Here is a 12,785-nt window from a genome sequence, read left to right as displayed (position 1 = left end):
TTTCCCTAATAATTAGTGATGTTGAGCATTGTTTCCTTATGTTTGTTGGCCATTTGTATATCTTCTTTTCAGAAATATCTATTCATAGTCTTTGCCCACTTTTTGATGGGATTGTTTTTTCCTTGCTGTTTTGTTTGTGTTCCTTGTAGATTCTGAATACTAGTCATTTGTTGTATGCATAGTTTGCAAATATTTTCTCCCATTCTGTGGGTTGTCTGTTTACCCTCCTTATTTCTTTTGCTGTGCAGAAGCTTTTTATTTTTTATTTATTTATTTATTTTTGAGACAGAGTCTCACTCTGTCGCCCAGGCTGGAGTGCAGTGGCGCGATCTCGGCTCACTGCAAGCTCCACCTCCCGGGTTCACGCCATTCTCCTGGCTCAGCCTCCCAAGTAGCTGGGACTACAGGCGCCCGCCACTGCGCCCGGCTAATTTTTGTATTTTTTAGTAGAGACGGGGTTTCACCATGTTAGCCAGGATGGTCTCGATCTCCTGACCTCGTGATCCACCTGCCTCAGCCTCCCAAAGTGCTGGGATTACAGGCGTGAGCCACCGCGCCCGGCGTGCAGAAGCTTTTTAGTTTAATTAGGTCTCATTTACTTATTTTTGTTTTCATTGCCTTTGCTTTTGGGGTCTCAGTCATGAATTCTTTGCCTAGGCCAGTGTCTACAAGAATTTTTCCAATGTTGTCTTCTAGAATTTTTATGGTTTCAGGTCTTAGATTCAAGTCTTTGATCCATCCTGAGTTGATTTTTATATAAGGTGAGAGGTAGGTGGTGCAGTTTCATTCTTCTACACGTTGGCTTGCCAGTTTTCCCAGCACCATTTATTAAACAGGGTAGCCATTCCCCGGTTTATGTTTTTGTATGCTTTGTTGAAGATCAGTTAGCTTTACATAATTGGCGTTATTTCTGGGTTCTCTTTTCAGTTCCATTGGTCTATGTGGAAGCCAGATTATTTTAATGAATATTCTGCAGTTGATTTCCCTTTTCTGTAATTTCCTTCAGTTTCCTACGTTGTGTAATCACATTTAATATATTTTTCAATTATTTCAGTTTGATTTTAGTTTTCTGTTTTTTTGGAGACGGGGGTCTCACTCTTTTACCCAGGATGGAACGTAGTAGTGTGATCATAGCTCACTGCAGCCGTGAACTCCTGAGCTCAAGTGATCTTCCTGCCTCAACCTCCCAGTAGCTAGGACTACAGATGTGTGCCACCATGCCTGGCTATTTTTTTTTTTTTTTTTTTTTTTAGTTTTTGTAGGGATAGGGGTCTTGCTTTGTTGCCCAGGCTGGTTTTGAACTCCTGCCCTTGAGCAGTTTTCCTGAAGCACTGGAATTACAGGTGTAAACCATCATGCACAGCCTAAAAGAGGAATTTCTAATGAATCTCTGAAGCTCTTCTTATTGTTTGAATTTTGGGAGAAAGGTTTTTTTCCCTGGCTTACTCTGCTTATCTAAAGACTTTGAAACAACTCTGACATCTTCAAAATGTGTTGACATTTGTTGAATTTCAGCATTAGTAGCTTAGTCTGTTCTCACACTGCTGATAAAGACATACCTGAGACTAGGTAATTTATAAAGGAAAGAGGTTTAATTGACTCACATTTCCACGACTGGGGAGGTCTCACAATCATGGCTGAAGGCGAATGAAGAGCAAAGTCACGTCTTACACGTCAGCAGGCAAGAGAGAATGAGAACCAAGCGAAAGGGGAAACCCCTTATAAAATCATCTGGTCTCATGAGGCTTATTCACTACTAGGAGAACAGTATGGAAAAAACTGCCCCCATGATTCAATTATCATCTCCCACTGGGCCCTACCCTTGACATATGGAGATTATTACAATTCAAGGTGACATTTGGGTGGGGACACAGCCAAGCCGTATCAGGAGCCAACTACCATGAAGATTTATTTTGGGAGGGTATCAGAGAGTCTAATTCCCAGAACTCATTAGATCAATGACAGATAATCCAACTTTATTGTACACATAATTCATAAAATTATAATGAGTTAGGGCTGGGCATGGTGGCTCATGCCTGTAATCTCAGCACTTTGGGAGGCCGAGGCTGATGGATCACAAGATCAGGAGTTCAAGACCAGCCTGGCCAACATGGCCAAACCCTGTCTCTACTAAAAATACAAAACACAGCTGGGTGTGGTGGCTGGCACCTATAATCCCAGCTACTCGGGAGGCTGAGGCAGAATTGCTTGAACCTGGGAGCCAACATAACGTGCTCCAGCCTGGGCGAGAAGAGCAAGACTCTGTCTCAAAACAAAAAACAAAAAACATGAGTTAGGGCAGTGTCAGACAATCCAGCCTTTATTGTACATATAATTTCTAAACTTATAATTAGATAATATATAATGTGATATAGAATGATATGGGACATCTGCTCCTAAGTCCCTGGCCTATGTAATACACATTCCAGATGGGAATGAAGTTAAGCAGTAGGAAGCTCAGCATTCCAGCGTCAATGACACAAAACACTAATTTGCTTTAATGACCAGATGTGCAATTTAAGCAAATAGTTGGAAACCACTTCCACTTTAAATTTGTTCGAACTCTTTCAGGACCTTAAATTGATTCAGTTATGTCCAGCTCAAATAGCACAGTCTAAAAACTATTTGATATAATTTTCAGAGTTATAGAAGAGAAGTTATTTTACTTTATCAAATTATTATTTTATAGAATTCTGCCTCATAGTGGACTGCTAATTCATCATCTCTCTCTAAAATAGCCAAATCACCTACATATGAATTTTAGACTTTAGGTAAGCACCCTAAAATTGCTGGTCACCTGTCAAAATGATTCCCTTTTCACAGCAAGTTTCCATGGCAAATTATTTTATATTCTATTCTATCTGTATCCCCAGAGGTTATTATAAAGGATACAAAGAATGACACAATGGGCATGGACTGATATTTTTTTGCAACAGAAAGGAGGCTAACTGTGAAATCACTACTGTATTTGGATGTGGAAATTAGAATGAGTCAGAAGTAGGAGATGTTATGTGAAACTTGTTTAAATAGAGCCTCTAGTTTACATTCATTTGCTAAAGAGATGGGCTGGTTCAAGACTGATGGCATCTGACAGGGCACACTTGGTTCTTGCTCTTGGACATCCCTTCCTCCAAACAGCAGAGCCCCACCCTTCCAGCCAAACACTGCACCTCCAGGCCTTCCCCTTCTCACGGCAGCCTCAGTGCCTCAGCCTCCTCAGCCTCTTCTTCAACCACTAGCTTCTTCAACTTCTTCAGCTTCCTCAGCTTTCTCTGATTCCCCAGCCTCCACATCTTTTTTGGATCCTTGGAGTCTCAGCCTCTTTGTCTCCTTGTATCCTCAGCCTCCGAATTCTCCAGCCTCGGCTCCTTGGTCTCCCCCGTTCTCATCAGCTTTTGCAGTCTGGACCTCCCTCCCTCAGCCTCCTCTTTGATTTATCTGGGTATTTGAATGAACTCTTTGCATTTATTTCTGGTGGGAAGAGGACAAAATCCTGCCACCCTTCTCCTCCCACAGGTCTTTAGATAATGCATTTTGCAAGGAAAATCAAGTTTTCATTTTCCTGAAGATTTGAGGTCAGAGTAGGGGCTGATGGTGCTGACAGTAAAGCCGCTGTGTGGTGGGATAAAAGCCTTCACTGCCAGCTGCTCATCTAGAAAATCACCTAAAGGACTGGCATCTAGACTGTCAGCTGACATCAGGGGTCCTCGTCTACCAGGACATCCTCAATTGCTCCTTGGTTTCTCAGAAGTGACTAGTGAGTAGGCTAGTGCCAAAGGAGTGTTAGACATCAGGCCTTGAAGGCCGGGTGCGGCCTCAGCTGGGCGTGGTGGCACGCGCCTATAATCCCAACTACTCATGAGGCTGAGGCAGGAGAATCACTGGAACCCGGGCGGCAGAGGTTGTAGTGAGCCAAGATCGCGCCACTGCACTCAAGCCTGGGTGACAGAGTGAGACTCCGTCTCAAAAAAAAAAAAAAAAAAAGAAACCAGGCCTTGGGGCCTGGCATACAGTAGCTAAGTGGTTAGCTACTGTATGTATGGTGGTTAGATAAATCTTCTTGGAACTCCTGTATCTTGAATGAAATTACCATATTTAGCCATAGTTCAATGTGTTTACCTTTACACAGAAAATTGCTGAGAGAAACTCCAAATTTGATTCTGCCCCCCGCCACCTCGCTGCCTTTTTTTTTTTTTTCGAGATGGAGTCTTGCTCTGTCGCCCAGGCTGGAGTGCAGTGGCGTGATCTCGGCTCACTGCAACCACCACCTCCTGGGTTCATGCAATTCTCCTGCTTCAGCCTCCTAAGTAGCTGGCATTACAGGCGCCCACATCACACCCAACTAATTTTTGTATTTTTAGTAGACATGGGGTTTCACCATGTTGGTCAGGCTAGTTTCGAACTCCTGACCTCAAGTGATCTGCCCATTTCGGCCTCCCAAAGTGCTGGGATTACAGGTGTGAGCCACCTTGCCAGCCCGTGCCCCACCCCCACACCCTTTTTTTTTTTTTGAGACGGAGTCTCACACTGTTGCCTGGGCTGGAGTGCAGCGGTGTGATCTTGGCTCACTGCAACCTCCGCCTCCCAGATTCAAGCGATTCTCCTGCCTCAGCCTCCCAAGTAGCTGAGATTACAGGTGCCCACCACTATGCCCAGCTAATTTTTTGTATTTTTAGTAGAGGCGGGGTTTCATCATGTTGGCCAGGCTGGTCTTGAACTCCTGACCTTGTGATTTGCCCACCTCGGTATCCCAAAGTGCCAGGATTATAGGCATGAGCCACCGTGCCCGCCTTTTTTTTGAGATGGAGTCTTGCTGTGTTGCCCAGGCTGGAGTGCAGTGGCACTATCTCGGTCACTGCAGCCTCCACCTCCTGGGTTCAAGTGATCCTCTTGCCTCGGTCTCCTGAGTAGCTAGGACTACAGGTGCACGCCACCACTAATTTTTGTATTTTTAGTAGAGACGGGGTTTCACCATGTTGGCCAGGCTGGTCTCGGACTCCTGACCTCAAGTGATCCACCTGCCTTGGCCTTCCAAAATGCTGGGATTATATGCATGAGACCGAGCCTGGATGATTCTGTTCCATTTTGAGGCACATGCATTTGCTGAACTCTTCTTATTCCACAATGAGAGCCTATTTGAGTAAAATACATATAGATGAAATGTTGATAATGTTGATAGTAGTTCTGTTTATTTTATTTGTGCCTTTCAGTATTTGCTATAATAAAAAATGCATAGAAGTTTTAGCAACCTTTTACTGTGTTTTGAGACATTGTGTAATATATCTCGAGGGTTTTCTTTCGTTTATACTCAAATTTACTAGCCTTGCTTGATCTTTTTCCTCCCTATATCAAGCGACCAGATCAGCACTTTTTCTGCCCTGGGAACCAAATGTCACCCCTGCTTTTCCATCTGCTGGCCCTGGAACCCTCTGGCTTTTCATCTCCTCCTTTTCTTTCTCGTTCCCCCACAAACAGTTCCCTCACTGCTCCTGGAATAGCTCAGCTGTGTCCCGGCAGGAGGGACTCAGGCCTAGAACCCAGAGGTTACTGTGGCTGTCAGTCTAGGAATATCATGAACACCTAGCAGGCAGGGGGAATCCCATATTTTGTGGCCTTCCTGTGTGCACGTGTCTCCTACACTGGGCTATGAACTCCTCAAGGGCTGGCTCTGTGCTACCTGCCCTACCACTCCCACAGCCCCTGGCAAAGGTAGGCCCTTAATACAGTTAATACAGTTTTTTTTTTTTTTTTGAGATGGAGTTTCACTCTTGTTGCTCAGGATGGAGTGCAATGGCACAATCTCTACTCACTGCAACCTCTGCCTCCCAGGTTCAAGCGATTCTCCTGCCTCAGCCTCTCAAGTAGCTAGGATTACAGGCACCCGCCACCATGCCCAGCTAATTTTTGTGTTTTTATTTATTTATTTAGAGAAGGAGTTTCGCTCTTGTTGCCCAGGCTGGAGTGCAGTGGAACGATCTTGGCTCACTGCAACCTTCGCCTCCCAGGTTCAAGCGATTCTCCTGCCTCAGACTCCTGAGTAGCTGGGATTACAGGCTTGTGCCATGACGCCCGGCTAATTTTGTATTTTTTTTTTTAGTAGAGGCAGGGTGTCTTCATGTTGGTCAGGCTGGTCTCAAACTCCCGACCTCAGGTGATCCGCCCACCTCGGCCTCCCAAAGTGCTGGGATTATAGGCGTGAGCCACCGCGCCCAGACTAATTTTTGTATTTTTAGTAGAGATGGGGTTTACACCATGTTGGCCAGGCTGGTCTCAAACTCCTGACCTCAGGTGATCTGCCTGCCTCAGCCTCCCAAAGTGCTGGGATTACAGGCGTGAGCCCCCGTCTCTGGCCAGTACAGCCTTAAACTTAATTACATCATCATTTCCATAGGCCATATGAACGTATTTCTTTTTAGACCATAGACTCTCTGAGAGCAGAGGTCATGTGACATTGGTCTTTCTGTAACTTGGCACTGGCTCAGCCACTGTATTTTGGGCACAAGGCAGTGGGCAGTAGGTGAAGGGGTTGGTGGAACTACTGGGTAATTGGAACTGAAAAGACAAGTGAAAGCTTTCAGGATACAGACAACATGAAATAGTTTTCTGAAAACCTGTCATTTTTTTCTCATAGGTTGGAAATACTTTTAGTATAGAAGTTTTCTTGGATCTGAAAGTACGAGATGAGCCACGGTTAATAAACAGGGATAGCCAGCGGCAGCAGGTAAGCCACGTTTGGGTGACAATAGTCAGCTCACGCACTTGAGAGTGAGGTTGTATGGGGACATGTCCTAACAAAGGAGGCAGACCTGAGACACTTGGAGTAATGACTTGTTGTCACCCAGGGACAGAAACAAGGGGTGGGGGGAGGAAAAGGGAGGTAAAACTGGTATGCCATTTCTGGCCTGAAAATCAAGGTTCTTTCTGTCATAAACAGGAATGAGAAAGGTGGAAAGAAAAGTTAGTTTGTGGTGCAAGATTAGTTTGTGTCCTTGAACTTCAGTGTCCATTATTAAATAGGAGCCGTACTTGCTCTGCGGAAATGAGATAATGAAAGCACTTTGTAAACTAGGAAGGACCAGATGATTGTAATGTGTTAGTGATAATCGTTATCATTTTAATTATATTTAAATACATCCTGCCAGCAGGTAGAATAAAGACCTGAATGAAGTGCTATTTGGGATCCAAAGGGAGGGCCGAGCCACCTGAGGAAGCAGGCATGAACGGGGAGAGGCAGAGGAGCCAACAGATCTTTAGGAATGCAGAAGAAAATAGGTTTTTTCAAAGGAGTCCAAGGAGCAGTGAGAACTCCCGGAGAAGTTTGGATAGTGCATTGTGGTAGAAACCAAGACTGTGGGGAGTTTTTAGAAGGTAGAAATGTTCAGTAGTGGCTGGGCACGGTGGCTCACGCCTGTAATCCCAGCACTTTGGGAGGCCGAGGTGGGCAGATCACCTGAGGTTGGGAGTTCAAGACCAGCCTGGCTAACAGGGTGAAACCCTGTCTCTACTAAAAATATAAAATTAGCCAGGCGTGATGGTGCGTGCCTGTAATCCCAACTGCTAGGGAGGCTGAGGCAGGAGAATCGCTTGAACCCAGGAGGCGGAGGTTGCAGTGAGCCGAGATCATGCCATTGCACTCCAGCCTGGGCGACAGAGTGAGACTCCGTCTCAAAAAAAAAAAAAAGAAAAGAAAAAAAAGAAATGTTCAGTAGTGTGAAATGCTGCAGAGAGGCTGAGTAAGAAGATGATTAAACTTCATTGAATTTGGTTTGAAGGAAGTTTTGGTAAACTTGAGGAAATTGTTTCAGTAGGGGGTAGAGAGAGAACCCAGATTTTGTATGTTTTGGAGGGGTGGTTGGACTAGGTCTTAAGGTACCCAACGAGAGGAATGGTGGCTTTAGGTATCACCACAACTGCAGGTACTTCACAGCCAAAAAAAGATAGCTTAATTTTGTAACTCTCATTCCAAAATAGGATTTGGACCAGCAAAGTGGGGAGAAGTAGTTCAAAAGGGGCAGACAGATTAGCTGAGAATGTTTGGAAGGTGCAGGAAAGTGGAAGAGGAGAGAGAGGAGACTCTTGATCTGTGACAGAAAGTGACAAAGTCCAAGAGGAGGGCATAGCTTTACAGATTAGAGATAACTCTTATGAGGCTGGGAGAAAATGTGGGGTGGTAAGTGTAGGGTGGTGATAGTTGTGAGGAAGGGGAGGGCTTGTAAAGGATGTCTGGAGGATCTCAGAGCATTGGGAGAGCACAAGAGAGGCAGAGCAGGAGGGAGGCTGCCCACTGAGTGCAGAGTAAGAGAGAATTGGATAGAAGTGGGCAGTTTAAGAAGAGAGGCTGTGAAACTGTCCTGGAAAAAAATGCTAGATATTTAGCAAATGTTTCTTGTACTATAAAAAGCATACAAAAATTCAAAAACACAAATATCTTTTTTTTTTTTTTTTGAGACACAGTTTCACTTTGTTGCCCAGGCTGGAGTGCAGTGGCCCGATCTTGGCTTACTGCAACCTCTGCCTCCCAGGTTTAAGCGATTCTTGTGCCTCAGCCTCCAGAGTAGCTGGGACTACAGGTACATGCCACCATTCCTAGCTAATTTTTGTATTATTAATAGAGATGGGGTTTCGCCATGCTGGCCAGGCTGGTCTCAAACTCCTGACCTCGAGTGATCCACCTGCCTCAGCCTCCCAAAGTGCTGGGATTATAGGCTTGAGCCACCATGCCCGTCTCAAATATTTATTGTTCATACCCAACTAAAAACTGTTGATTTTCACACAATTCTGAAAATATATAGTAACTAGATCCTTAATAAATGCTGGTTGAATTAAGGTCTATTTATTAGATTTCAGCTAGGCACTGACCTTATTTATGAATACAACTATGTGGCTGTGTGTGTGTGTTTAAGTTGCTGCAGTTGGCATTCTATTTTTTTATTTTATTTTTTGCATACCCAACTCAGACCTAATTGTGCCAGTAGCTTTGACCCAGGGCTCTGCTTTGAAGAGGTTGGCAGCCCTGGGCTGACGTGCTTTCCTATGCCCCTTCTCCTTTCTGGGCAGAGCGCCCGAGTTTGGGCAGTCTTCATGGGCTATTGGTTGCTTCCATCACCTGCCTCACCTGCTACCTCAGGGCTGAGCTTCGCAAATGCACAAAATGACTTCTTACTAACATGTATTTGAAAGACTGAAAGTGAGTCAAGGTCCTGGTTTGCTGATTAGACAGCAATCAGTGGTTGCCCCATAGTTCTGGAAACCACTTGGGGCCTGCTGGTGTCTGTCCTGATGCTGCTGTAAGTCAGATGTTGAGGTCAGCCTGGCCCACTTTGCCATCAGCACTGCGTTGCTAAGGTACCAATGTTCTGCCTTCCCATTCTGCCCTGGTATTTCCCTCTTCCAGGCACATCCCTGCAACTGAACCCTTCTTGCCAACCCTCTCTCTCTTGCCCCCAACTTCACTTTCCTGTATAAACAAAGACTCCTCTACTGTCACCCTCTTTGGGAACACTCTATCTCTTTCTTTTCCCCTGAACTAAGTCCTCCTGCCACAGAGCTGGGGGTGGGACTGGGGGTGGGGCGGGATTGGCTTTCTTCTTGCTCTCCAGTACTGCCTCCTAACCAAAACCATGTGCCACTGGGCTGTGCCCCCTTCATCCACCTGTCTCCTAAGTTTTTCTCTTTGCCCACTGAAGACTTTGACATTTGCTTTATAGACGTTTCCTCTCGACACTTAGTCCTTCCATCATCCTGGACAACTTTATCTTTCCTGTGGTCTTTACTATCCCCTCCACTCCACTTTAGCTGCCTATCCCATGGTCACAACCTGTGCCTGGTCACTGTCTAAGACTGGCCTATTTCTGTACTCCTAAGCTTCAGAAGCACAGCCGTGGCCCTCCTCCTCCAACATAGACTCTCTCCCATGCACCTACTCCTACAGTTTCCAACCTCACACAGCTCTGGACTACTCCATTTTATCTTTCTATCATTTACTTCCCTCTGTGACCTAATTCTCCTAGTCATTATTTCAATTATTCTCTCTCCATCAACCTTCTTGCTTGTTTCTCCATTGTATCCATCCAGCAAACCCTGCCTTGGAGGAAGTCTCCTGATTCAACTTCTCTAGTTCTATATATACTCAGTACTTGTGTATTGTTGGTAAAAACTGTGTGGTTTTTCTGCCTGACAATCCTTAGGCAGCTTTAGGAACCTTCTCCTGTCTCCCTTTTTCTTTTTCATACCCTCCACACTTCAACGTCTTGCTCACTCTCAACAAGAGGCCTTTATTTTTTCACTAAGAAAACTGATGTTATAAGGTAGGGAGTTCCTTAACTTACTTGTCTGTGTTTATGTCCATCTGGCTCCCATCTTTCCATCTTCCTTCTCTTGGGGAAAGAGCTACCAGTTCCTGTTTATTAAGGCTTTGGATCTGGTCCCCCAGCCCACCATCTTTATCCATATATTTACTCTAAGCCCGTAAACTTGCTTACCTCTTTCCCATCTGAAAATGAAACCGAACCGAAACCCTTGCCACCATTCTGTCTCCTTCCCTTCACAGGCAAGCTTCCTGCAAAACTAAGCCTGAATTAACTGTCTTCATTGTTTTACTTCCTGTTCTTTCCTCAGCCTTCTATAATCTGGCTTCTGTCCTATCATCATTCCACAATGAAATGCTGAGTCATCAATCTAGCCCCATGTGGACAAAACAAGTTGGCGCTTCCTTTCCTTATTTTGCTTATCCTCCCTGAGCCATTTGTTCTGCTGGCTGTCCCTTCCTCCGTTAGCTTCTCCTGTATGTCTCTCCTCATTGCTGTCAAATCTCAGGTAGCTCCTTTCCTGTATTGGCTTCCTTTGGACTCTCATTGGCCAAATGCCAGAATCTCTGGGTTTATTCTGTACTCTGCTCTTCCCGTTCTATGTGCTTTCCTTGGGTGACCTCATCTGCTCTTCTGGCTTCAATGACCGCGGACATACTGAAAATTCATATGCCTCTAGTTCCATTCAGGCTTCACTTCTGAGTTCCAAACCATGTGCTCAATTGTCCCCCGGACACCTCCACTTAAATGTCCCTCAGCTACCTCAGACATAGCTTCATCCTAAAAAAATCAATATCTTTTCAGCCAAACGTCTTCCCTCTGATTCTTTGTATTGTCATCATCCGGGATCTCAGCCTCTTTTCCTCATTTCTAGTCAGTCACCAACTTTAGTGAGATGAGGTGGTAGGGCTGGTCTCCAAGAGACACGCAGTGGATTGGGAGCTACTAACAGTGAGGACAACCACCTGGCAGAAATGGTGCTAGGGAGAGGGCCCAGTAAAGGAAGGGTGGCTATGGGTGATGCTTCCAATCCTGGGTAAATTTTACATAGCATCACCAGATGCTGGGGGTAGTTGGAGTTCTCGAGGAAAAAGGAACAGAGCTTGCCTGTGCCTGAACAGGAACAGGGACAGAAAGAAGTCCAAAACAGTTAAGTCTGAAAGTAGGAGGGCACGTGTACCTGCGTCTCTGAGGGGTAAGGAGGTTTCAAGTGTTTGTGGGTTCTACCTTTGTGATGTCTTCCCAACCTGTTTTTTTCCTCGGTAGCCTCCAGGCTACTACCCACGCCCAAGTCTTGTTCCGAAAGCATTTTTTTTTTTTTTAAATGGAGTCTTGCTCTTGTTGCCCAGGCTGGAGTGCAATGGTGCAATCTCGGCTCACTACAACCTCCGCCTCCTGGGTTCAAGCAATTCTCCTGCCTCAGCCTCCCAAATAGTTGGGATTACAGGCACCCACCACCATGCCTGGCTAATTTTTTGTATTTTTAGTAGAGACGGGGTTTCACCATGTTGGCCAGGCTGGTCTGCAACTCCTGACCTCGTGTGATCCACCTGCCTTGGACTCCCAAAGTGCTGGGATTACAGGCGTGAGCCACCGCACCCAGCCCTGAAAGAAAATCTTATTGAAGTTGTTGGCTCTAGTAACTTTTGGACATCAAGTTAAAAATTTCTTAGTTTCTCAAACAAGGTCCCCCAGAATATGGTCCCTGTTTGCTATCCAGGCCCATCTCTTGCTACTGCATACACATTCTTTTTGCTCCAGCCACATGGAAGTTCTTCCAGTCTTCTAAAAACGTCACAACTTCATCCTTAGAATGTCTGTCTCAACCTCTCTTCCCCAAGCTCATTCATTCTTCCATTTCTGCTTGTCCTTCAACACTCAGTTCAAGCACCATTTCCCAGAAGCCCTTCACAAGCCCAATCTGATTTTGTCTGGGCTATCTTCGTATCCTAAAGGATAGGATCCACAAAAATATCATTTACCACACCTCACTGTAATCCATTAACTTACCCCTCTTCCCCAGTAGACTGGGTACTTTATGAAGGCAGGTCTCAGTCTATCTGGCTTGCTATCCCAATATCTGGCACTTGATATTACTTACTGTTTTCTTTCTTTTCTTCTCTTCTCTTTTCTCCTCTCTCTCTCTCTCTGTCTCCCTTCTTTCCTTTCTTTTCCTCTGCCACCTAAGGTGGAGTGCAGTGGCACCATCCTGGCTCACTGCAACCTCGACCTCCCGTGCTCGAGCATCCTCCCGCCTCAACCTCCTGAGTAGCTGGGACTACAGGTGCACGCCACCACCCCTGGCTAACTTTTTGTTATTTTTTATTTTTATTTTTTTGTAGAGACGGGGTTTCACCATGTTGCTCAGGCTGGTCTCGACCTTCTGGACTCAAGCGATCCGCCAGCCTCAGCCTCCCAAAGTGCTTGGATTACAGGCATGAGCCACGGCGCTTGGCTGGCACTTGATACTTTTTTTTT

General features: G+C 45.4%; 1 protein-coding gene across 1 annotated transcript in view; it reads left to right on the top strand.

The window, feature by feature from the left end:
* EAPP (E2F associated phosphoprotein) overlaps positions 1 to 6,837 on the top strand; it is a 74,921-nt gene extending 68,084 nt beyond the window's left edge. The window contains exon 5 of the mRNA XM_030813299.1: positions 6,632 to 6,837. The gene's annotated coding sequence lies outside the window, so the exon portion shown is untranslated. The remainder of the gene's footprint in view (positions 1 to 6,631) is intronic.
* Positions 6,838 to 12,785: the final 5,948 nt, after the last annotated feature.

This window comes from Nomascus leucogenys, chromosome 1a (assembly GCF_006542625.1).
Source record: "Nomascus leucogenys isolate Asia chromosome 1a, Asia_NLE_v1, whole genome shotgun sequence".
Classification (NCBI taxonomy): Eukaryota; Metazoa; Chordata; class Mammalia; order Primates; family Hylobatidae; genus Nomascus; species Nomascus leucogenys.
The sequence above is the reverse complement of the archived record's forward strand: the minus strand, read 5'-3'. Positions and strand labels throughout refer to the sequence as shown.